Raw genomic sequence first — 26475 nt, forward strand, 5'->3', positions numbered from 1 at the left:
TCTGAGAAGCTGGTTGGTACAATTTCAGTCTTTTTAAATTTACTGAGGCTCTTTTTGTGGCCTAGTATATGATCTACATAATGTTCCATGTGTACTTGAGAAGAATGTGTATCCTGCTGCTTTTGAGTGGAGTGTTGGGTGGATTTCTGTTAGGTCCATCTGTTCCAATGTGTTGTTCAATGCCTCTGTCTCCTTACTTATTTTGTGTATGGTTGATCTGTCCTTTGGAGTGAGTGGTGTGTTGAAGTCTCCTAAAATGAGTCCATTGCATTCTATTTCCCCCTTCAATTCTGTTAGTATTTGTTTTACATATTTGGGTGTTCCTATGTTGTGAGCATAGATATTTATAATGGTTATATCTTCTTGTTGGACTGACCCCTTTATCATTATGTAATGTACTTCTTTGTCTCTTGTTACTTTTGTTGTTTTGAAGTCTATTTTTTCTGACACAAGTACTGCAATTCCTGCTTCTCTCTATATTAGTTGCATGAAATATCTTTTTTCATCCCTTTACTTTTAGTCTCTGTTTTTCTTTGGGTTTGATGTCTCTTGTAGGCAGCATATAGATGGGTCTTGTTTTTCTATCCATTCAGTGACTCTATTTCTTTTGATTGGTGCTTTCAGATGATGTATATTTATGGTGATTATTGATAGGTATGTACTTATTATCATTTCAGGCTTTAGATTCATGGTTACTAAGGGTTGAAGAGTAACTTATTTACTATCTGTCTAATTTATCTCACTTCATTATGGACACAATCTAAAGATCCTATTTTTTTCCTGCTTTTTCTTCCTCCTTCATTCTTTATAAGGTATTTCTGTATGCCTTGTCTATCCCTTGATTGACTTTGGGGGTAGTTGATTTGATTTTGCATCTGCTTAGTTATTGTTCTATTTTCTTTACAGTGGTTTTATTACCTCTGGCGACAGCTACTTCGCCTTAGGAACACTTCCATCTATAGCAGTCCCTCCAAAACACACTGTAGAGATGGTTTTTTGAAGGTAAATTCTTTCAGCTTTTGCTTATCTGGAAATTGTTTACTCCTTCAAATTTAAATGATAATCTTGCTGGCTAGAGTATAGTTAGTTTGAGGCCCTTCTGTTTCATTGCATCACATATATCATGCCGTTCGCTTTTGACCTGTGAGGTTTCTGTTCATAAGTCTGATGATAGCCTGATGGGTTTTCCTTTGTATGTGATCTTTTTCTCTCTCTAGCTGCTTTGAAAAGTCTGTCTTTATCCTTCATCTTTGCCATTTTAATTATTATATTTTTTGGTATTGTCTTCCTTGGGTCCTTTGTTTTGGTAGATCTATGCACCTCCCTGACCTGAGAGACTATCTCCTTTTCCAGATTGGGGAAATTTTCAGCAATTACCTCCTCAAAGATAATTTCTATCCCTTTTTCTCTTTCTTCTTCTTGTACCCCTATAATGCAAATACTGTTCCATTTGTATTTGTTTCACAGTTCTCTCAATACTCTTTCATTCTCAGAGGAATTTTTCTATGTGCCTCAGCTTTTTTGTATTCTTCTCTAATTTCTATTTCATCTACCTTCTCCTCTACTTCTTCTAATCTGCTTTTAAATGCATCCATTGTATGTTTCATTTCAGGTACTGTATTCTTTAATGATTGAATGTCATTCCTGAATTCTTCCCTGAGTTCTTGAATATTTTTCTGTATCTCCATGAGCGTATTTATGATTTTTATTTTGAAATCTCTTTCAGGAAAATTGATGAGTTCAGTTTCACGTGGCCCTCTTTCTGGTGTTTGTGGGATTTTGGGCTGAACCAGGTTCCTTTGACATTTCGTATTTGTAGGTGTCACCCTCTAGTGCCCAGAAGCTCTACTCTCTGTAGCTGCTCAGCCCCTGGAAAGATGGCGGGGGTTGCCTAGGAGCGGCACTGGTGCCTGTTAGGAAGAAAGAGTTGTTTTCTGCTTTCCGGCTGCAGTGCCTTTCTCCACTGTCAGAACCAGTGGGTCAAGCACAGAGGCCTGTGCTTTGCGTTTGTAGCTGTCGTAGGTGTGGCCACCTTCTGGCTGGCCTGATGCCAGGGCATGGGCTGCCATTTTGCGAGCCAGTGATGGCAGGCTAGCAGTAAGGCACAGCAGGCTGCACAGAGCTGAGTAGCCATCCAGGGGGATGGAGCGCCTGAAGCTTCTGAAAGTTTCCAACCTGCTGGGCAGAGCACACCCAGACAACCTTGTCCACCTATTCCTTCTCCCGATCAGCAAGCTCGATGCAATCCCTGCCCCTTCAGCAGCCCTCTCTCTGTTAGGAAACCTGTCAGACCACCTGCCTTTCCTTTGTCCCAGAGCAGCTGAATGTGGATCCCTGTCCTCCACAAATGGCTGGAATCTCAGTCTCTCCAAGTATTCTGCCTGTCTTAACTTTCCAACCCTACTAATCTCCAGAGCACCATGCAATGTAGGTTTGTGCTCCCAAAGCAGATCTCCAGGGCTGAGTGTTCAGCGGTCCTAGGCTTCCCTCCACCCCCCTACTCCATTTCTCTTCCTCCTGCCAGTGAGCTGTGGTGGGGGAAGGGCTTTGGTCCCACTAGTTCAAGGCTTTGGCATGTTACCTTGTTCTGTGAGGTCTGTTCTTTTCTCCAGGTGTATGCAGTCTGGCGCAGCCTTCTTTCCTGTTGCTCTTTTAGGATTAGTTGTATTAACTATATTTTCATATTATATGTGGTTTTGGGAGGAGGTTTTTGTCTCACCTCTCATGCCACCATCTTTAATCCCTCAAAGTACTGGTTAGATTCTTTTTAATATCTCATTGCTCTGTGCCTTTCCTCATTCTGTCACTCCTACTTGGAATGCGTTCTATATGCATCAGGCTTGATTTTCAAGGCTGTTCTTGAGGAGCCAATGGGCTTTGTGTTTATACTGTCTGTAGTGGTTTTAAATGTACAGAGGATATTGGACACATAAGTAACAATCCCTCCTTCTAAAGCCAGTTGTCAAGTACTGGACATTACCTAGGGATTTGTGCCATGATGGGTCACCTTCCTTGAGGAGCAGTTGCAGAAAAGGCTTACACATGGTGCTATCTTGGCTGGAGTAAAGCATATGGATGTGTTTGAGCCATTCCTTAATCATATATTTAAATTCCCTATATTTAGAGGATTCATTTTTGGTTAGGAGAAGAATCTTGTGGCAGAAGAGAATCCACATTGTCCTTTTACTGGGAAATATTTCATTTTCTGAAAATTTTAACTAAGCCACAGAACATGTAACTATCTAATTTTACAGTTGTAATGTGGGCACCTTTTTTTTCTTCCAAATTCTCACTGCCTTGAAAGTATAGCTCCCTCAATATTAGAGCAGCCTCCATATGTCCTAATTAATGGCCAAAACTTGGCTTCTGTGGAATGTTTCTGTGATGCAGGCAGTAATGGTTCATAATGAATCTGAAAGAACTGTCTAGCCAATCTTGCCAAAACTAAAATTGGTTTTCATTTTCTATATCCCCAACTGTTCATGCTCTGTTGGGAATATTAAATGTATTTGCATTTGGGAGGAACCTCATATGCAGCTCTGTGGAAAAGATAACCATGCTATGATTTTATAAGCCCTGTGTAGCCAAACAATGTATATCATAGGCACATCTGTACACACATTTGTCAGGGCCTGTGATTCTTACCAGCCTTCCTTTTGATCCTCAGAATTTATCAATAAGAAACTGGTGAAAACTTCTACCTCCCTCCCCCAACTCAGAAGCAGAATTTATTTCTATTTCTTTGATCTCTTCTAACTATGATTAACACCTGTGGGCTGAGAGCTAACAACTCCCAGCAGGTAGTATAAAAAGGGCACAGGACCCGTACCCTGACCACTCACTAGTTCTGTTGACCTGTGCTACTAAAACTGATTAAATGCTCTGACATGGAATTTATGAATTTTACCATTCTGGACTATTCTTTACCATCTATTCTAGTTGATGTCTCTTCTTACCTTTCTAGAGCTAAGGTACCTTCTGAACCTTTCTTGGCCTACTGCATACTCACTTCAGTTTTCCTCCATCCAGCCATGTTTCACTTCTGCTCACACCCTGAAGAACTTTTTTGAGGATGGGAGGAAGATTTTTTAGTATCTAAGAATGATAGGGATAATGAATGAAGTAAGGACCCAAAGGCAGTATAAGGGAATGGGATCCAGAGCCCAGGAAGAAGGGCTAAAAAGAGGAGAGACGTCTCTTTCTTTAGAATGAGAGGGAAGAAGAAAAAGTTGAAGGCAGCACAGTTTAGGTTAGTTTTGGTGACTAGAGTTCAAAGTGGCTTCCGTTTTGTAAATTAAGGGAGAGGTGAGGTCAGTCAGGTGAGAGAGAAGGGGAAATGGAAGGCTAGAGCTTAAGAAAGTAGCTAAAATTTGGAATAGACCCTGCTTACATGGTGTCTTTCCCTAAATGCATTCTCTCTATCAGCAGGGACTAGACCAACTTAACTGAAATGTTTCTGCCAGACAATCACCATAGCTAAAGCAGTTAACTGCAGCCCTGATCCCACCACAGAATGAGTTAGTGTCAGTATAAACTGATGGTGTCCAACCTTGGCTGAGCTCTCAGTGTAACCCAGAAATCCATTGATTGGCTTTTGACCTGCTACTTCTGCCATTATATGTTGCCTCTGCCCCCAGAAAGTATGCTAGGTAGTAATATTTGGGCTTGAAGGTCTGTGGTGAGATGATTCTTTTGCTTGGAAGCCGTGGCAGGGACCTAGCTTATGTGACCATCAGCTGTTCTTTAGTGCTAATGGGCAAAATGGCATGTGTCTTTCTGGACTTCCTGAAGCATCTGAGGGAAGATAATCTTGAGTCCCATGTGAAGAGAATCTTCTGTTCTCTTGAGTTAAATGAACTAAGATGAAAAGCAGAAATACAATTTCTATAAAGTCTGGATTCCCTTTCCTCTGTGTGTTTGTTTCCTTAGTATTTCTATGAGTGCTGTTAAGCTGAGGAGCTAGACTCATCTGTCATAACAGGAGTACACTCATAAATAGTGCTCTATATAAAATGATGTGCAGTGATACAAGAGCCTGAGGGAAGACTTTGAGATGAAAAAATGGTGGACTTTGGGACCAGAGGATTTGTGATGGATTTTATGTGTGGCCTAGTATAAGAACTGTAGTGTGAGTAGCAGCCTGGTGGACAAGGTAGGTATATCAAGTCATGTAAAAACCCCTTTTCAGATTAAGGCAATAATATTAAGCTGAGGTATCTGAAGGACAGACATGTAGGAATAATAGTAATTAGTGACTGCTGTGTTTCAGGCACAAGTCTCAGTACATTATCTGTATTAACTCAGTTAACTCTCACAGCAGCCCTGTGAGGGAAGTACTGCTCTTATTCACTAAGGTTGGAGGAGTTTAAATAACCTGCTCAGGGTTACAGAGCTAACAAATGGGAGAGCTAGATTTCAAATCCAAGCAGTTAATTGTGATGACAGCCAAGGAATTATCACCTCTGTTTTTAAAATAGAGAGAGTTAGTAAATTGCCCAAGGTTAAATAGCTACTCTAACTAAACTTGTTCAAGAACCCAGATGTTCTGTCTGTAAGATATGTTTTGTTATTACCCCCTTGGTACTCAGACTATCAGTAACACTGACATCATTTGGGAGCTTAGTGAAATGCAGGCTGTCAGCCCCCTTCCCAGATCTGAATCTGAATCTACCCTTATATGAACATTAAAGTTTGAGAAACAGTGGGCTCTACTTCACTGTCGCTAGTTACTGGGACAGGTAGGTGCAAGCACAATTAGCCAAAGGCAGAAACTACATCATTATCATCCATCTAAGAAAGGTGAGGGTTGAAAATTTGGGGTTTCAAATAGCAGGAAACCGGGGTTCGAATAGTTTATCAGCATTGGAGACATGGAGAGGTAAGGAAATGGGATTGTATAGAAGCTGAAGTTCCATGTGGTTCACGGAAGAGCAACTGAAGTGCGTAGGCAGGGCAGGCCCAGCAGCTCCACCCCTTAGAGCTCCTTCTATTTATTTGCCAGGGGCAGGGCTGGCTCTGAAGTGGGTCTGACTTTGCAGTCAATTCAGCAGGGAGGATTAAAGGATGGATTTGGCATTCCTTCTAGCTGACAGCTTCTCTGTCCTGGGAGAATCATGAATTTCACTGCTTTAAGTAAATGTTGTATATAAATATCTAGATTTATAAAACAGTGAAAGTTACAGGTTTGGCATCTGGATTTATGAACCATGTAACTAAGTTACTTGTTTTGTTAAAGGATGCATCATATGTTTCCTTTCAATAATGAGCCTACCTAACACATTTAAGACATAATTCAGTTTTCAGCACTGTTAATAATACAACCTGGTAGGAAGCTACATGATATAATTGAGGTGTCCCTGTGTGAACCAGGATCATTTGCCTAAACAACTGCATAAAGTGAGCTGAATGTCTCCTGAACAGTGGATAAATAAGGTTCTGGTATATGGCATCCTTTAAAATACAAGAGAGGTGCTTTCTGGAGAACACACTGCTTTTGACTTTAGGCCTCCTTCAGTTTTTCTGTTTCACAGTTTTTATTCTTCATGGTCCATTGAACTGAACTTGTGACTTAAAGTGGTCCATTGAACTGAGGTTTATTGGAATTTGAAGAAGGAAACAGTAAAATAAAAAGGCAGTTTTGTTATTTTTGTACAAGGCCTCCTAAGCAACATTTCACAAACCATATGGTGTCAATTACATCTGTGGCTTCATTCGTTCATCCATCCACTCACCTACTCACCTACTTACAGATTCATTTGTTCAGCCATTATTGTCAATAGTCACTTTGTTAGGATTGGGGATGCAACAGTGGATGAGACAGATACAGTTCCTGTCCTTTCGGAGTGTATAGTCTAGCATGAGGCACAGCCAGATTAACCAGGCATTTCCCAGTTCTGTCATTATCAGCTATGATAACTGAGTTCTAGGATGTCATGGGATCATAGAACAGCTGATGACTCACACCAGCTGAAGTTTGGGGACAGAAATTATATAAGCCATCTATTGGTGTATAAGAAATTTCTCCCCAAATGGCATTTTAAACAACACACATTTATTATTGTGCAGTTTCTATTGGCCAAACACTGGGTTATGATTTTGCTGGGTACTAAGCTTCTCATTAGCTGTAATACAGGTGTTGGCCAGCATTGTAGTCATCACAAGGGGAATGATTCACTTTCAAGCCAACTGACATGATTGTTGGCAGAACTCAGGTCCTTGTGTGTTTTTGGACTGTGGGCATCAGCTCTTTGTTGGTTATTGGCCACATGTTGTCCTTAAAGTACTTGTCACACGGGCCTTTCCATAGAGCAGCTTACAACATGGCAGCTGGCTTCATCAAAGTGAGCAAGTGAGGGAGAAAGAGTGAGGGGAAAAGACAGCATTGTAGTCTTTTGTAAACTAATATCAGAAGTGACATCTCATCACTTTTGCGATATATACTGCTCCTTTGAAACAAATCACTGGATTCAGCTAGACTCAAAGGGAGCAGCCCATACCCAAAGGGAAGAGGAAGAGATTATATAAGGATGTGAGTATCAGGAGGCAGGGATCATTTGCCATTTTAGATTAGGAGCCATTTGGATTCTCTTCACTGCAGAAATGTTCTTCTATGCAGAGATGTGAGTTGCAGCTGCTTCATGGCTCTGTTGTACTACATTCTTACTCAAACTCAAAATTTGGCACAAGGTTTCTCTGTCTTCAGTTGCTGGTATATTATGTTGATTGATAAGAATAACTACTCTGGTTATTAAGTCCCCTCTCTCTTCAATCACCTTAATCATAGTGGTTAAGAAGATCAGGTAGAAGTTTTAAGAAAGAATATTTAAACAAGTGCAAATTTAGTGTCAACTTCCATGGTTTTGTTGCTGGGCTGAGTTTGTTATCGTTGGTTCTTGTCCCCATTGAAACAGAGAATTGAAAGGCAGGAATACAATAGTGAAGCAGAGCAAAAGTTTTATTTGAATACACTCCGAGGGAGGAGTGGGCCAGAGTCAAGGTAGACAAAGACTCCCAATCCATTAGGCGGGAGATCTTTATATTACATTCTGGCTAGCAGGCACCTCTTTGATTGAGAAGGTGGGTTATTTGATTGACAGGTCCATCTATATAGCCAGTGAACATGTCCTTTCCCATGATGTGTGGTTTGGATGCTTCTTAGTTTTGTTTGATTGTGCCCACGTTGGGATCTGGTTGGAGTGATCCTGATAGGCATGGAGGTTATCTCTGCAAAGCCTTTGTTATCTTCCCCAACCTGGGCAGAGTTTGGGTACTTTTTTCTTTGAGCCTTATCTTCTTCCCTTTCCCTGGCTTCTCATGTCTGTCTTTCTACCTAACAGTATCTGGCCAAGATTCCTGGTAAGCCTGTTCTCAGACACCTGTTCTAATTAGGTTGTTTTCATTGCAGATGGCTCATTCGATATATACCTTGAGTAATAGATAATTTAAAATGAATGTATTTGTCCATTGGGATCTAGAAAACGCTTGAAAACCAGTTCTCAGGAAGAGAGGTATATCAGTTGAGGTAAGGGATATGCTACTACGAAGCCCCAAAATGGAATGGCTTAAGTAAGATGGGAATCTATCTCTTGTTTCTTCCTCTGTATCTCTCTTTCTTTATTCCTCCCTCTCCCTCCTCTTTTCTCTCATTACAGTACAGCTCCTTGAGGTGGTTCAGGGATCCAGGAATCTTCCATTACTTTCCCAGCATCCTCTAGAGCAGAGAGAGAAATTATGGCTGGCAGGCCAAATCTAGCTTCTTACCTGATTTTTATAGATTAAGTTTATTTGAACACAGCCATCACCATTTATTTACATATTATCTATAGCTGCCTTAGCATTATATCAGCGGAACTGAATAGCTTTGACAAAGACCTTGTGGACCACAAAGACTAAACTATTTATGATACGGCCCTTCACACTCACAAAAATGATCTCTAGGCCATTGTCCTTGTGTGCATGTTTCTGCCATGTTTTCATTTCAGATTGTGGGAATAGAAAAGAGCAACAGTACAGAGTAAAGGGTTTTGTTTCAAGGAAGTGATGAGGAAGTTGTACCCATCACTTTTGCTCACAAGCCACTGGTAACAATTTAGGCATGTAGCCACACCTGGCAGTGAGGGTGGCTGAGAAATTCAGTGTCTAACTGGGTGGCTTTGTGCTCAGAAAATGCTCATGGCAGGAGGGTAATGGGTACCAGTATTATCCTCATTTTTCAATTAAATAACCTAAGGCAAAGATAGGTGAATTTACTTTGTAAGGACACAGAGTTAGTAACAACTATTTTCTGTCATCAGCAATGGAGCTGTAGTAGCATCAGGCTATGTTCTTAGAGACTAGAAGATAATTCAGAATCCAAGGCAGCTTCAGAGACTGGGGCATTAGGGTAGGTGATATTCAGAGGACCTGTTTTTCTTTCTCTCTTCCTGGAAATGGGCTTTCTAATCTTTTACTTGGTGTATCTTTTCTCTCCATCCCATTTTCTGTTTACTCAGGTTTTTTCTTTACAAGTTTCTCTTGACCATAATTTCCTCATGACTAGTTTTGCCTTATGGTATTTTGTGATTATCTTTTAGTCTTATCTTTCAAGATTCTCTTTGTTCATTGCCTTGTTTTCATAGTATGACCCTGTTCACATTTCCAAAAGGGAGAATTAGATCAGTCCAGACTGTTTGCCATTAGAGTTTCTGGCCACTGTTGGAATGGCTGACATGGGGTCAGTAATTACCCTTGTCTGTGGCATTAGGGATTGTGTAGGATGGGTTTACTTGATGGAAAAGATGGCTTTCTGGGGCTTTCCTTGAACAAAGGAGTGGGGATAGACAGTTAAGAAATTTACCATAACACCATAGTCATAAAAGCTACAGCCCCTCTTTGACACCTAATATTGCCCTAGGCCTTCATGTGAATCCTTTTATCTGTCATATCTACAGCTTGTCAGTCTGCTCTTCTCTATGAATGAGCCAAGTATCATCAATGCTTCTCATTATTTTTTTTAAAACAATCATTTGAAGTATAAAGATTCCCCTGGTGTAGATAGCAGGTGGCAGTTACCATTTGTTGATGAACATGAACCTGTTGATGGATTTAGATGTAATAGAGGGATTGAGTATAAAAACTACACCTGTCTTAGAACTTCAAGAAAGGTAGGTTTATAACTTCCTCATTTCATTGTGTTCATCTCCTCTCTTCCCATAGCAACAATTTCACTTGGAAGCTCCTCTCCATTGTAGGAATGAATGCTTATTGTGTGGCAGGCACTGTGCTGAATGCTCCATGTACACTTATTTAATTCTCACCCAACGCTGCCATGTAGATACCAGTACAGCAGGCTCCCTTAACCATGGTTTCATTTTCTGTGGTTTCTGTAACCCATGGTTAATCTTGGTCCAGAAGCTTATGAATCTGCTCTTGACATAGTGTTAGAAGGTGAAGAGCAGCCTAATGCTGCATCACAATATTATAATTGTTCTTTTGTATTATTATTGTTGTGGATATGTGCCTAATTGATAACTTAAACGTTATCATAGGTATGTATGTATGGGGGACAAAACCAGTATATATAGGGTTTGGTACTATCAGCAGTTTCAGGCTGGGAACTGGGGCCTGGGAACACATCTCCTGCTGATGAAGGGGAATCTGCCGTATTCCATTTTTCAGTTGAGGAAACTGAAACACAGAGGCCAAGTGACTTTCCACAAGTTGCATAGCTAGTTGTCGCGTGCCCTGTCCTCGCCGGCAAGAACAGCATGCAACAACAGCAGGATTCTTCTGCAGAAAGCTTTATTCTTCAGCTCTTTGTGAAACAAATGAGTTGGGCAGGACCCAGAGGGGAAGGAGAGGCTTGCTTATATAGTTCTCATGCTCTGACCTGGTTGGTGCGGCTCCATATGCCTTATTAGCATAACCATTTGGTGGGTCTCATTGGTCCTTATGCCAAGGCGCAATTAGCATGTAGTTTAGTGGTGTGGGATGATTTGTCATTAGGAAGTTCCGGGGCCTTCCGGCTGCCCTGCATTGGGTGCTATTTTCTGAGCGCGGCTGCCAACATCTCCCCCTTTTTTGTCTAACAGAAGCTCAAGGCGGAACTTGCCAGCAGAGGCGGAGACAGAGGCCTGACCTCCATCATACTTCCTGATGCCCCCTTTTTGGAGAGGGGTTCTGGGCATCTACCCCTATGCAGTCAGGCATGCCTCTCAGAGGGGTCCAAGACCTCTTGCAGTGCTTTGCCTCGCATCCTCTGGCTGGCGTTGGGACCGCTTGGTACAAAGGGTTTGGACCCTTTTTCTCAACCCTCTTGCACCATGAGCTTCTTAAAGAAAGCTGTGATTAAGCATTGAGGTACTCGGGCCTGGTGCAGTGCCACATGGGCTCAGGGTGCAAGAGCTACCTCAAGCTAAAGCCGAGCTTCCTTCTTAAGCATATTGAGCCACACTTGGGGAGAGGCGCCAACGTCTATCGCCATTAGGTCTTGAGCAAGGATCACCTTGTCCTGCTTATGTTGGTTGCGGAGTCTGCATAACAACCAGAGTAAGAGCATGAGACCTCCAAGCAGGAACACGCCCATCCCAGCCATGCCCGCCCACTCCTTGACGTGGGAGAGAGCTCTGAGGAACCAGGAAGAGAGTCTTTCCGCTACGGAGATATCTAGACGGGTGGAGTTGATGTGGATAATTTCTTGCCGCAGTTCTTCTAGTGCTCCATCGAAGCCTGGGACCAGTTTCCTGAAAGATACTGGGACAGGCCTCGTGACAGATTAGTGAAAGCATTTAATACTTCTGTTAGTGATCCTGGCTTGTTTGTGGCTCTGTAATATGGCTGTGGCTAGGCCCGCGTTGGTGAGTGGTCCTCCTATTTCTCTACAGGCTTTCAACCAAGCGTGTATCCCTTTCTGTTTCCAGGGTGTTATCGCCTGTCTGCATTCCTTGGTACATTGTTCAAATACTAATTGCTCCACTAGGGGCATTGCTTGTTCCTGATCTCCAAATATTCTGCCTGCAGCCTCCATCATACGAGCGACAAAGTCCGAAAATGGCTCGCTCGGCCCTTGAATAATTTTTGTTAAATTGCCTGACACTTCTCCTTTGTTGGTGAGGGCTTTCCATGCCTTGGCGGCACACGTGTTTATTTGTGCGTACACCTGTAAGGGGAAGGCGGTCTGGTTGGCTACCCACTGTCCTTGGCCCGTCAGCATATCATATGACCACGCAGGCTGTCCTTCGGCCGCGTTTGCGCGTGCCTGGGTCATACTGATATCATGCCACAATGCCTTCCATTCTATGTATTGCCCCATACTAGAAAGGCATGCCTTAGTTACATATTGCCAGTCTGCGGGTGTCATGGCTGTCTCTGTTAATCTCTCAACTTGTGCTATGGTATAGTTAGCACTGACTCCATAAGCCCGAACGGATTCTGCTAACTCCTTAACTTGTTTATGGCTCAGGGGCTGGTGAGAGCGTACGCCATTATCCTCAAATACAGGAAACATTTGTCTAATTGCCTGAAGAGTATCTGGGTGGCAAAATGAGAGTGCGCCACTCACGTAAGGTGGCGGGGCAACGGGCGTCGGGGGACACCCTGCTTTCATTTTTTCCTTGGTCCGCTTTTCAACTTTGCTGGTTCCCTTACTTCTGCACTCTGCGGTTTTATTCTCTTCCCCTTCCTCTGCGGACGTTAATTCCTCCTCAGATTCCCTGTTGGAGAGTTGGAGGTCCCTCAACTCTTTCCAGGGGTATTTACTATTTTCTCCGAGGCGATCGTCACTCGCTTCTCGGGGCTCTTTCGCTTTTGCCCTAGGCGGGCTTTCTCCCTCACTCTGAGGTTTCTTTACCTTCGTTTTTGTGGCCTTTTTTCGGCCGCGCGCGCTCTCTGTTTCCCGTTCCGTTTCTGACATGCTCTCTTGGATATCTGTCAATGCTCTCTGACCTTCTTTTATTACCTTTTCACATCTCTCATCTTGCAGACAAGCTCTAATCAGTTTCCAGAGGGGCCTGGTGCCTCCCCTCAGGCTACCCTCCTCCTCCTCTCTATCAAGATCTTTCCCCAGTTTGTCCCAGCTCGGGATTGAGAGGGACCCTGAACAAATGAACCAGGGGGCCACACGGTCTATCTCCTTCACAAAAGATCCTAAGACTTTGCTGGAGACCTTCAAGTTTCGCTCTTTGAGAGCTGTCTGCAGCGCCGTGACTAATGACGGTGCATTCCCCATAGTGCCTCCTTATTTACAGAGAACCATCAACCATTATCCTGAAAAGCAGGGGCCTCTCAGAACTTACCCCTCCGGGCTTTCTTCTGACCTGCAGTTCTGAATCCTCTCCAGATGTCTGAAGGGTCCTCCCTGTGCCGGTGATGTTCTGGTTCCCGGGATTCGGCACCACTTGTCGCGTGCCCTGTCCTCGCCGGCAAGAACAGCATGCAACAACAGCAGGATTCTTCTGCAGAAAGCTTTATTCTTCAGCTCTTTGTGAAACAAATGAGTTGGGCAGGACCCAGAGGGGAAGGAGAGGCTTGCTTATATAGTTCTCATGCTCTGACCTGGTTGGTGCGGCTCCATATGCCTTATTAGCATAACCATTTGGTGGGTCTCATTGGTCCTTATGCCAAGGCGCAATTAGCATGTAGTTTAGTGGTGTGGGATGATTTGTCATTAGGAAGTTCCGGGGCCTTCCGGCTGCCCTGCATTGGGTGCTATTTTCTGAGCGCGGCTGCCAACAGCTAGTAAGTGGCAAAGCCATGATTTAAACTTAGGTTTTATTCCAGAATGATGTACTTCACCCCCACACTTCATAAAACTTCTGAGTACTCCACATGCAAAGTTCTCCAGGGACAGATGCTGTAACTCTGTTTTCTATACCTTTTCTTGTGAATGACTTTGCCTCAAAAATTCTGTATTTACGAGCTACGGAAGTCTCTGGGAAAACTGTCAGGGGCTGTTAAGTCAAGTATGCATGTTAAAACAAAAGTTCAGTGATGTGTTTTCATGATGGATTAAAATTTTCCTGTGGCATCATGAAGGTCCACTGGCTAAGTGAATGTGCTCCTAGAGTTGTCTAAAGTATTTACTATCTAGCATAAGCCATCAACATTATCTTGGTAAATGCAGAGGGTTGATTTTTCTTAGTACACATTAATCATTCAGCCACAAATAGTCCCAGGTAGTTATATCTCTTATGTAAGTATTACGAGTTTTAAGTTATTTTTTAAATATATGAAATTTTACAGTGGCATGACATGTTACATCAGTATATGACTAATGTCAGAATGGTCTTTCCTGGGATAGGAATTCTGACAAAAAGTTTTAGAAAATATGTAGGCTACAAATGTAACAATTGGTCTGCAAAATTCGCATGTAAACTCCCTCTATTTACACTCCCTTTATTCTACTTCTCTAAATTAAATTATACTCATACCCTCCTTCTAACACCTGGTTCAAAATGCTCCTGTAGGAATCCAGTCGCAGTTACTGATGGGAGGGACCCATCCCTCCCTCCCTATGTGCCCTCACTACTTCTAGACACAGTTCATACACACATTTGCTGTTGCTGACGTGTTTTCTGTAACTGGTCTTAAGTCATCTTATGCATGTTTGTTTTGTCACATTATAAAGACCGAACTATCTTCATGATGTCAGGAAGGGCCTTTGCAAACAGAAGGTGAGCAGTAAATGATGTTGACTGACTGCCTTTAAGGAACATGAACATCTGCTTGCAGCAGGTCAAGACTCTTGGAATTCTCAGTGAATAGAGATCTCCTTAATCACAAAGACATGCCAGGAAGAAGGGGAAAAAAGCACCTATAAATTTACAGCAAAAAGCGTAAAAACAAAACAAAACAAGCAGAAACAAAATCAAAACCTGCACTACTTGATTTTGTTCAGGCACATGCTAATTGCTTCACCTGACTGATTAAGGTTGTCCAAGAGTCTTTTGTAAGTAAAGGATAAAGTCATCCTACATTGTTTCTTGAAAGGAATATGTGGAGATTTGAATGTGTTTGATTTTCACTTGAAGTTGTCTTATGGTTTTGTGGAAGGTACTAGTGTGCCATCCACTCCCTTCTGTGGTTAGGTGAAGGCATGGTTTGTGTGTGTATGTCTTCCTAGTAACAGGGGGCAGAGGTCTTCCTGAGTAACAGCAATCCCCTTCTGCTGAAATCTGTGGGACCCCTGATTTATCAGAAAGCTGTCACAAGAGTTTATCTGTATAAAAGAAAATAATAAATTAAGCCTTGGAATTGAAACAAGGGAACTTTGAGTGCACTGTTTGCATGAACTCATAAAATCCAAATTATGAAGGAAGGTTGACAGGTCTGGGTTTGGTATCCTGGAGAAGTATTTTAGAAGAGATCAATAAAATTTATAGGTATTTAATAGAAAACATGTGAGCCAAGTGTTCTCTAAACTTGGAAGCTTTGGGAGGCATGTCCTGGCAATCCTAGTTCTCCTACACCATCCTTTGTCTCATCTGTATCCAAAGAATCGACCTGTTTTCTAGCTCTGAGGAAGCTGGCCTAACCTAGGAATGTCTTAAGGAGTCAGCTCTGCTGTGGTCATTCTTGCTCTCTTCAGACTAGTTTAAATCAAGGCATCCAGAGCTGTCCTTTGAGCACATAGGTACACCAGTCAGTCCACTGTCAGCAGAATGGGGCTTTGAATAGTTTATCTGTTTGAACAGCTGGGGTCTTTTGACCTTCTGCTCTTTCTCACTTGCTCTTCTTTATGATCAGTACAGCTTTCTGCCTGGTCCTGTCTCACAGCTTTTTGTGTGTTCCCTCTACAACAGAAAGTGTTCCATTTCACTTGGTAAAATAGTTTTTTTATGCAACTAGTAATAATATAGTTAGCTGTTCATGAGGCTGCTTCCCTCATCACACTGTGAACCAAGAAGAAGATCATATCTCATATTCCTCTGTATTACTAGCACCTAGCAAAAAGCAAGTGTTCTGTAAATGTCCTATGAATGAATGAGCCTGAGTTGTGGCCCAGGAAAAAGGACCAGGGTGAAGACAATTGCATGAACCAAAATAGTAATGGCTGCTTTTTATTGAGCTCTTACTATGTACCAGGCATTGTACTGAGCACTGAAATGATGTATCATTTAATCCTTCAACTACTGCATGGGAAGTTGTTGTTATCCACATTTCTAAATGAGAAAACTGAGGCCTAGAGAGGTTAAGTTACCTACCCAAAGTCACACAGCTAGTGAGTGTTGGAGTATGGCTCAAACCAAGGGGCAGCAGTTTCCAAATCTCCACCACTACTCTGCCTGCTAAAATGTCAGCCTCATGGGAACCAAATAAGCTTGGCCTCCCTGGTGAGGAGCTCAGTGTGACTTCAGGTTTCTGGGCCCAATCTAGCTTCCTATGAGAACAGGCCTTGATCTAAATTATTCCAGAAATCTGGGGACTTACTATTGACAGTAAATTTTCTTCCAGAAGGGGCAGAGACTACTCTTGATTTGGGGATGAAGATGCTAGTGCTGGAAGAGTCCTCTGTGGCGTTGTGGTGTTCGGTTTAAACAGGTCCTTTATGATCCTCCCTTATCAGACTCTGTGTGTTTCTCTTCTGGTCTGTTTTCCTGAGGTCAGTGATATGAATCACTAAGAATGGGTCACAAGTGTTCCTGGCAGAGGAAGTATCATTTATAAAGGTTGTAGGAGGGAGCTTGGCATATTCAAGGAGCACAATGGGGTCAGTGTAGCTGGAGGCCAGGGACTGAGTAGCACACACCACATGAGCCTGAGGGGGGTTATCTATTTCAGAACCTCCAGAGAACTCAGGAGGAGTGTGGTGGGACAGTATTATGAATGAAGAAACAGTAATAGGTGGGACAGTATTATGAATCAAGAAACAATAATAGGAGAGTCTCTCCTACTTTCAGTGAAGTAAACCCCTTGAATATATTAAAAATAGCCCTTCATTGAATTACCTGCTATGATGGATTGCATACTAAGGAAATTCCAGGGTGCAGTCAGGACCCCAGTTATACTCAATAAATTCCCAAAGAACACAGTATTCATGAAAAAATCAGAGTAGAAGTGTTGGGCCAGGATTATACAGATAGCTATAGATGTAGATATAAGTACAGATAATTAAATGAAATGAGATTAAATTCAGCATAATCTAACAGATTAGTAGGTGTGTTGAAACCTTTAGTCACTAATTATAATTTAGGAAATAGCAGCTTAATTCCCATACTTATCCCTTTCCTTTTGGATCTACAGTTTACTTGATAAATTATTCATCTAATGGTTAATCATCTGCCTCCCTGTTTAGACTCTGATGAGCTAGCCCAAGATTTGAGGAAAATGATTTTTGAAATACTCCAGGATTCATGAAACCCCGAAAGCTCCATGAAGCTGGACCTCTTTACTTTTCTGTCAAAAAATAAAGTGGAAAGGTGGTGGGAAGTTTCTACATTTTGTAGTTTTCTCCACAGAAGCAATGGAGTTTGGAGGAGGAGGGTGTGCTGGGAGTTGATCTGGCAAGAACAGGAACTAACATTTACTGAATGTTTGCACACCATGAATTAAGGCATCTGATTTGATGCATTATCTCATTTGATTGGCACAACGACCTTTTGAGGTAGATGCTCTTAATTACCACTTTAGAGATGAGGAGACTGAGACTCAGGTTAAGTGACCGGCCTAAGATCCTACAGCTGCCTAAGTTGTGGATCAGGGACTAGAATACTATGCAGTTCTGTCTGCTTATAAATGTGTGCCCTTCCAGATTCTCCTTTGCCTGCTTCTTCGTTTTTCTAACAGTTGGCTTCTCTTTACCTTTATGGTTTTCATGAGAAAGTGGCTCTTCAATTTGGAAATCGGGGCTTATAGGGAGGAAGACCCAATATGTCTGATTTGCTGACCATCTAGCATTTCTACTTCTAGAATATGAACAACTTACCAGTTGAATGGATTTAAGGTTATTTCTGCACGACTTTCTGCCACCCCTCCCACTGTCCCTGCTTGCTGGCCTGACACCACATGAAAACCTCCCTCTTCATTCCGCTCTAGCTGCAGGCAATTGATCCCCAGTAATAATTTCTGGGGCTAAGCTCAGAATTAATTATGTGCCATGAACCAAAAATGAAGTACTTTAACCAGGTTTCTTGATACCTGAGAGTCCCCGGTAGATTGAAGGGTAGAGGGACATCTTTTGAGTATGTATGCTTTGGGGCAGTTCAAGCCTGTGTAGATATGGCAGTGAGGGCCACCTTTGGAAACCTAAGGACAGAATAAAGGCAATGGGTACTTGGGGTCAGGAAGAGGAATTTCCACTAAGAATAACAATTCATGAGAGGCAGAGATCATATCTTGTTTTTTGTTTCCAGCACCTAATATAGTGACTTAGATGTAGTAGGTGGTTAATAAATGTTTATTAAACATTCAAGTGTAAAATTCTAAAAAAAATATGAATCATTGAAAAGAAACACCTTTTTGTTGATAGGCATTTTTTAAATTACTCATTCATTTATTCATTCATTTGATAAGCATTTATTGAACACATATAATGGGACTGGTATGCAAAAAGGCAGAGCCTGCGAAGAGTATAACAGAAGATAATGGCAGAAAGTTAGAGGGGTTCTATTAGCTTGTGTTAAAGTATACTGCAAAAGCTCTAGGGGTTTTTTTTTTTTTTGAGAGGGCATCTCTCATATTTATTGATCAAATGGTTGTTAACAACAATAAAATTCTGTATAGGGGACTCAATGCACAATCATTAATCAACCCCAAGCCTGATTCTCAACAGTCTCCAATCTTCTGAAGCATAACGAACAGGTTCTTACATGGTGAACAAGTTCTTACATAGTGAATAAGTTCTTACATGGTGAACTGATAGGCATTTTTTAAAGTAATTTTTAGGCTATGAGAACAAAATCAAGGAAGCATAGTGGCCCTTTCAGGAAACTGCTGTGGTTAACATACAGATACTGGTAATAGTTGTCTTGCCAATGGGTTTCAGCTCCAGGCACTATAGATTCAGTGAGACTGAGGAATGACAATGGAACTCTTGGGGTGAAAGGGTTTATTACCCAGCTTGTTCTCCCAGCGATAGGTCAAGCTCTAGAACTAAGTCTGCATGTAACAGTTTGCAGATCTGTAATCCTCCTTTATCTCTGCCTCCACCCAGAGTACTGGGCAGAGCTCTGTATATAGTGACTCAGTCAATAATAGCTTACTGCCTATGGGTGTGGGAGCAGTAGCCTAGCAGCAGGCCAGTTACATCATCAAGTAGTTTAGGGTCAGGTGAGGATCCTGGGCATAGGCACCTTCACTTTATCCACAAGTTCCAACTCTGCCACTAACTATGTGCCCATGGACAAGTTATTTAACTGTTCTGTGTCCATGTTGCCTCATTTTGTTCATATGAGTTTATTATTTTATGCACATAATAAAAAATTGAATATTTATTTACCTCCTGACAGTTTACAAAAACTCATGTATATTATCTTATTGAAGCTTCCACAGTGTTGTGAGGTAAATATTATCTCAGTTTCACAGATGAAGAAACCAAGGCTCTGATTAAGGAAGTAATTTGTACTATAGCTCAGTAAGTCTTTTGATTCAAATCCAGTCTTTTTTCCCAGATACTACAGCTGTTTCCACACAGTCATTACCTGTATGTAAACAGTGCTTCCAAAGTGCTTGAAAAATCATTTGTCCCCTTAAGTCCTCAAACATCTCCTTTCCAGTATTTGATTGTTAATTTACTCAGCAAACTTGTTTCCAAATATCAAGACAGCTGAAGTTGACTTATTAAGAATTTCACATTCTTGAGGTCTTCATTAATGAGGCTTTCCTTTCTTATTCTGCAAAGAGCTTTAGCTTTTTGGTGAAGAAAATGCATTTGCCCTGATGGAAGCTTGTGCAGATTATGAGAGTTTGTACTTAGCTTAGCTAGAAATGGAAATCCATGTGCTAATTGAGCTCTCTTACAGCTAACAATAGAACATACACACCTGTCTTGGCTTTAATGTAGATTCATATATATTAGTGCAGATATCACATAATGAACAAAGAAACCTCATATACCTATTTAGAATATTGTGAAAATTATTTGATACATTCAGTGACAAAATATAAAATCTACTACTAGACATTTTAACATATATATTATGATAAGTCATATTCCCTTACCACTTTGCCCCCTTGGGGGAATGACTTCTCAAATGTAACATATTTCCTCAGGGCATGACACACTGGCCAAGTTTGCATAATTTAACACAGTATGAAGGGACTTCGGCAGCTATTACTGAAGTTGTCAGATTTAACTGCTTGTAAATTCAATTAGTAGGGGGAAAAAACAGCTTTGGAGAATATATCAAGATTCAATTAGTCAGCAAATTGGGGTTGTTAACCCACTCTTTGGGATAATCTATCAAAAGGGAAAGGGTATGTGACACCTACGATCAACTAATTAAATGCACCAGGTCCTGATGGGGTTGTTTTTAAAAAAATTCGCCACCCCTTCAGGTCTATTTGGCCAGAAAAGCTGGTGTTAAAGAATTCCAGTGGTAGGAATTATATAAGTAAGTGTACAGAATGACTAATTGAGGTATAGGCAGAAAGCATTTCCTAGCCCCTTTCTTTTAATTGGTTGAAAAAGCCTGGCTTTAAGTTTCTGGTGCCTTTTAATAATAACCACTTTAGGTATTGCTGGCAACATAATTTTATTGTACACTAAATATTGCTTCATTATTAATACTTTATTTATCTTGTTTATCATGAATGAAGGTGTTTATAGGTATTAACTGATTATAATATTGCTCATTCCAAAACTGGATTTGTGGTGTGCTAATGATATTTCTTAAGCTTTTGAATGATGTTGAGAAAATAATTATTATAATGTGGAATGACTAAGCCAGGGAATATAAACATTGTATGGGGGTGTTATTTCAAAGTAAATATATTCTTTCTTTGACTGAACTTGACATTAACTAGATTTGCCATAGGCTTGCTATAATTGAACTGTTTCAAAACTTTATTTTGCTGTATCTGGATTTCATCCCACAATAGTAAAAGCATTAACTATGTTGTTGTGCTTCTTTATAAACACTTGCCACCCTTCCCACTATTTGGGCAAATGTTTACTGGGAAGCTTTATCCTTTATCCCTGAAAGGAAAGGAGTATGATAGGTCTCTGCATTGTAAGACAGCAGTTAAGATTGATGAGGAATGGTCTGGATTAGTGTTTTTTCCACTCTCAGCTTTGCAAATGATCTTGCTTGCTCTAAGATTTTGGCAAAGTTACAGCTTCTTTCAGCTTTGGCTTCCTCATCCAAGAACTTCCTCTCTAATTCAGTTTAACATTTCTATTCCTTTTTGCCTGTTGGTATTCATACATATCACACAATTGCTGATACCTTTTTACATTTTCTTTCTATCTGGCTGTCTTTGGTTAACCTTAGTCTTGTAATCCTTTCACCCTTGAGACTGACTCACCTTTTTTGTCTCTCCTCATGCCTTTTGTTTATTTGTACAGGACAGTGAACTGCCTGCTTTCTTCTAGTATTTGCACTAGGGCCCCTTTTTTTGATGGCACTTCTTACCAGCCTTTATCTGAAACAGGAAGATTTTTATCTGTCAAGGGTCATTGATCTACACAGTCAAAAATAAAAGGCAACTCAGAAATAAAAATTAACCTACTTTATACTTACCTGATTTTTAAATTAAAACAGGAACATCTCATTTGGTTTGTGGGTGGTGAATACATTTATTGCCTAGGTACTACATCAGTTTGTTCTTTGCAAAGCACATCCTTTTGGGCTATAGAGTGATGTGTAAGAAGCAAGGAGAATGCTGTAGAACACAGAGAGTAAGGTACTGTTACCATCTGAGGAGGGAATTGAGAAGCACTTGATGCCGGGGCTCTGGTTTGCAGAGTGAAAGAATGAACTTAGCAAACACCCAAGGTAAGAGAGCCAGGGCAGAGGCTTTTATTTAGAAATAAAGTGAGAGGAAAGAGCTCCTGGCTCACACCAGGAGGGGACAAGAGAGCCCTGGGTGGTGCATTGTCTAGGGGATTTATAGGCAATTGAGGATTTTTGGGAACGTAAAAAAAATGCTTAGGGGTGTGGACTTGTACCACCTGCCCTGCCCTCAAGGTGGGCTGGGTTGTTGTCTGTTTGCTAGGGCTGTTTGTAGTGAAGTCACAGGTTATGCTGAGATACCCTGTGGAACACTCAAACATTCTAGGCCAAGTTGCTCCTGGCCTTTTGACCTTTAACTGATCTCACTGAAGATGTCTATATTCCTAGTCTAGTATCTTTACCCTAGAGAATTAGTATTACCTTGACTTTGCATAATGCTGAACACAGAGTTTTGGTAGGGACTTTACATTGTTACATTACTTTGACTATAAATATCCTGCCTTGCTTTTTCCAGAGGCCCTTAGCTTACTCTGACTACACCCAAGGTCCCCGTCTCACATTGACCTTAAAGTTACAGTCAACCTCAATTATCCATTCCATAGATTTCTTATGGCAGATTTTCAAACCCAAGTTACTTTCTCTTTGGTTTCTAGCACATTCCTGGGCTGCCTTCCTAATTGGTGTGAGTTTAGGGAACAGAAGCCAATTTTAATCCTAGCCTGCCAAATTTAATTAAGAAGGGATATCTACTATTGAAAAATCTTTAAAAGTCATAAAACATATGATAAGTTTTGGATTATCTGTTCTTTCAGAGTAAATGTGTGCAATGGATTGACATGTTATAGAGAAGACCTACATTGCAATGTTTAAGAGTATGGCTCTGGACTCAGGCTGAATTTGAACTCCAGCTAAATTCTGGCTGTGTGACTATGAGCAAGTTACTTGTTGCTTTCAATACTGCTGTGACAGGTCGGGAAGGGATATTTTTACATGGTGGGCTGCTGGCGCTCTCCCATTCAGAGATGGCACTCTGAAATTTTAAGAACAAATAGTCTGAATAATGGCAAATTCACTAACTGTCATTTCAGATAACAGTCCTAAGAGATTGCTGGGGCTCCAAAGCTGATTACTGAGTAAAAAGCAGAGCATGGGGAAGAAAAGTAGTTTATATAATACGTTTGAACAACTGAACTCCTTTCTCTGTTCCTTATACATTGCTTCAATGGTCATACACATGGATACTTTCTGTATCTTCATCTTTGTCCTCTCCCTTTTTCTGTTGCTTGTGCTTTGTGCCTTCCCTCCCATTCTCCTCTTAACCATCCTTCTTCTGTGTGTATCACCTTTTTCTTTCTTCCCATCCTGCCATCCCATTTATATCTCTTTTATTCCTTCTCATCCTTCCCTTTTTGGCAAATGTCATATTGAATTAGAGTATAATTAAAATATTTGTCAACTTCATCAAATTTTTTTAACAATTGTGCATCAAAGGACATGATCAAGATGGTGAAAAGACAACTTACAGGATGGGAGAAAATATTTGCAAATTATAGATCTGGTAAGAGTGTAGCATCAATATATAAAGAACTCTTACAACTTGACAACAAAAAGATAAACAACACAATTTTTAGAAATAAGCAAAGGACTTAGTCATTTCTGCAAAGAAGATACACAATTTGCTGACAATCACATGAAAAGATGTTCAATATCATTAGTCATTAGGGAAATGCAAATTGAAATGGCAATGAGGTACCATTTCATATCCACTAGGCTGGCTATAATAAAAAAAACTGAAAAATAAGTACTGGCAAAGATGTGAGGAAATTGGAATCCTTCTACCTTGCTGGTGGGAATGGAAATTGGTTCAGATACTATGGAAAGCATCTTGGCAGTTATTCAAAAAATTAAACGGTAGAATTACCATATGACTCAGAAATTCTACTCCTTGATATATGCCCAAAAGAATTGAAAACAGGATTCCAAAAATACATGTACATGCGTGTTCATAGCACTGCTAGTCACTATAGCCAAAAGGGGAAGTGGCCCAAATGTACATCAGTGGATGAATGAAAAAATAAATTGTGGGATCCATACAATGGACTATTAATTAGCCATAAAAAGTAATGTACTGATCCATTCAATGTAGATGAACTCTAAAACTGGACATAGAAGACCTCATATTTTATGATATATTTATGTGAAAAATCTAGAAAAACCAGTTCTACAGAGACAGAAATCATATTAGTGGTTGCGGAGGTTGGAGGTATGAGAGAAGTGGGAAGGAAAATGCTTAATGCCTATCGGATTTTGGGGAATGATGGAAATGTTTTGGAACTAGGAAGTGGCTGCACAACATTGTGAATATACCAAATGCCGTTGAATCATTCACTTTAAAATGTTTAAATTTATGTTATGTAGATTTCACTTCAATAAATTATGTTATACTTTCTAAATTTGTTTCATACTCTTAATTTAAAAATGAGGTATCTAAATTGACTATGACATGTCTCAAACACACCTGTACACACATACTCATACCTCTTAAAACTCCTGACAGTAAATTGCAGTTTATTTTCATTTGCTCCTCACTAAAGTTTTCTTTGTGTGCACATGTATGGTGGGGGAAGGTTGGGAAGAAAAACAGTTCAGTAGCATCTAATAAAATCCAACCCCAAGATACTTTATGAAATCAAAGGAATATAGTAAAAATAATACCCACCTATTCCTTTCACCAGTATAAGAAGAGCTAAAATCATCAATGTATTTCATTCCATATTTATGGAAAAAGACAAACTTGGCAAAATAAGGTCAGTTCTAAGGCTTTGTATGTGGGCTGAGAGATGTAACAGAGCAGAGTGGCCTGAGATAACTTCTGTCTTCAGAGAAGCAAAAATGGAAATAAGAGAAAAATTAGCAAGCAGGACTTTTAACAGGTACTGACTTGGCCTGTTGAAAACAAAACAATTCAATATAAAACATACCAAAAGGTTTTTGGTGAATATTTTACATTCTAATCATGTCTAATAGGGATTTATGAGGTGGGAAGAGACAATAAGAGATGGAGGAAGAGTAAGTGTGGATGTGTTTGTATTCAAATTAATCTCCAGAGTAAACGTCATAAAATCTCTGAAATTCAAATTTCCACTTCAGTACTTCATTATGAAAAATATTTCCTGAGGAGCAGAGGGAACATGCCAGATTTGACTATTACTGGGCCCTATGGGACTGGTGGTAGATGAGTGAGGGAAATCCTACCAGCTTTGAATGCTTAGTAGGTTTAGTTATAGACTACTCCTGCTTGGGCCATGGACTGTCATATTACCACAAAAAGAATTTGAATTTTGAGAGAGATTGTTTTTTAAGTTATAAATGATCATTTGCTGAAAGAGAGGCTCACAAGACCAGGCAGTGTAGTCTCCAGTGAAGGGAGAGTAGCCCAGAAAGCTCCCCTCTTCTCCCTGAGTTGTCGTTCCTGTTTGATTATTCCTGGCAGTATGATAAGTCTGCCTTTTCCCTGGGGGCTGCCTGCCATCTTTGTGAAGACCAATTTAATTGGGGTTTATTATAATGGATTGATAGGGTTGAGGGGCAAAAGTTTGCCACAGGGAATAAATTGATGACTAACGTATGTTTGCCTCCAAGGCTAGAAAAGCGAGATAATGGAGAGAAAAGAGTTAAGACTACGGTTTAAATGGAAGCTTGCAGACTTCTGCAAATGATTCATTTCTGCTGGCTGGTATGTTCTTTAGGTCTGTATGTCTATAGGGACAAAAATGAGAAATTATTCCCTGCATTTCTGAGATAAATATTTCCCTCCTATGGTCTTTGCAAATCCTTGACCCATACGTAAATATGCAAACAAATAAGGAGAGAGAAAAAGTTGAAAATAGAGATTGAACATGATAGGGGGTTGGGAGTAGACAAGTGATTTTTTCCCATGATTCTCACTGAATGAACACTTAAAATATTACTATTTTATTGCATCACTGAGAGCAATAAGACCTCACCATCTCAGGTTTGTACATAATCGGAGTAAATTTTGTTGGCAAGACTTTAGTTGACTAGCCTTTGTAGCAGCATCTGGTCCACAGACATCTCTACAAGACCCCTTTGACAGCTATTTTCATTTCCACAGAGAATAGACAAGGAGAGGTAAAAATTGGCTGAAGAAGAAGGCATTTTGGTAAGATAACAGTTATTTCTAGGAATTTATTGGGAGAAACTTTTTATTTTTACAGGTCAACGATAAGAAATGATTCCTGGGCAAAAGCTTCATAGAAGTTTGGTAATGTAAATTAGGTATGTATGAGCTAGTTCCTAAAGCTTTCAGTGCTGGTGTTATAGGACACAAATGTCTTACTTTCCTACAGAATTGTTTCTGTTGTTACTACTGGAGAGGAAATTTGTGCCAGATAGGCTCTGGAACATTTTTAATATCCTAACTCATTACTAAAGAATGATGGGAAATCTTTCAACAGTGTTCTTTTACTCTTCTGTTTAAGATGGCTCAAACCTGGCCTCGGTTAAAAAGAATGGACTGACTGACCCTACAAGGTCACTTCCATTTTAGTGTTTCTGTCACCTAGCATTCCTGATCCTTATCAATTTC

At 40.6% G+C, this 26475-nt stretch overlaps 1 protein-coding gene and 1 long non-coding RNA gene across 2 annotated transcripts in view; one reads left to right on the forward strand and one right to left on the reverse strand.

The window, feature by feature from the left end:
- The window catches only part of IL1RAPL2 (interleukin 1 receptor accessory protein like 2), a 1159060-nt gene that overhangs the window by 114561 nt on the left and 1018024 nt on the right, over positions 1–26475 (forward strand). The window lies entirely within an intron of this gene.
- LOC140847441 (uncharacterized) lies at positions 10763–13640 on the reverse strand. The gene is made up of 2 exons (XR_012127436.1): positions 13272–13640; positions 10763–11730 (listed from the first exon to the last, which is right to left on the reverse strand). It is a non-coding gene; the product is annotated as an uncharacterized lncRNA (long non-coding RNA).

Source organism: Manis javanica, chromosome X, assembly GCF_040802235.1.
Source record: "Manis javanica isolate MJ-LG chromosome X, MJ_LKY, whole genome shotgun sequence".
In the NCBI taxonomy this organism is placed as follows: Eukaryota; Metazoa; Chordata; class Mammalia; order Pholidota; family Manidae; genus Manis; species Manis javanica.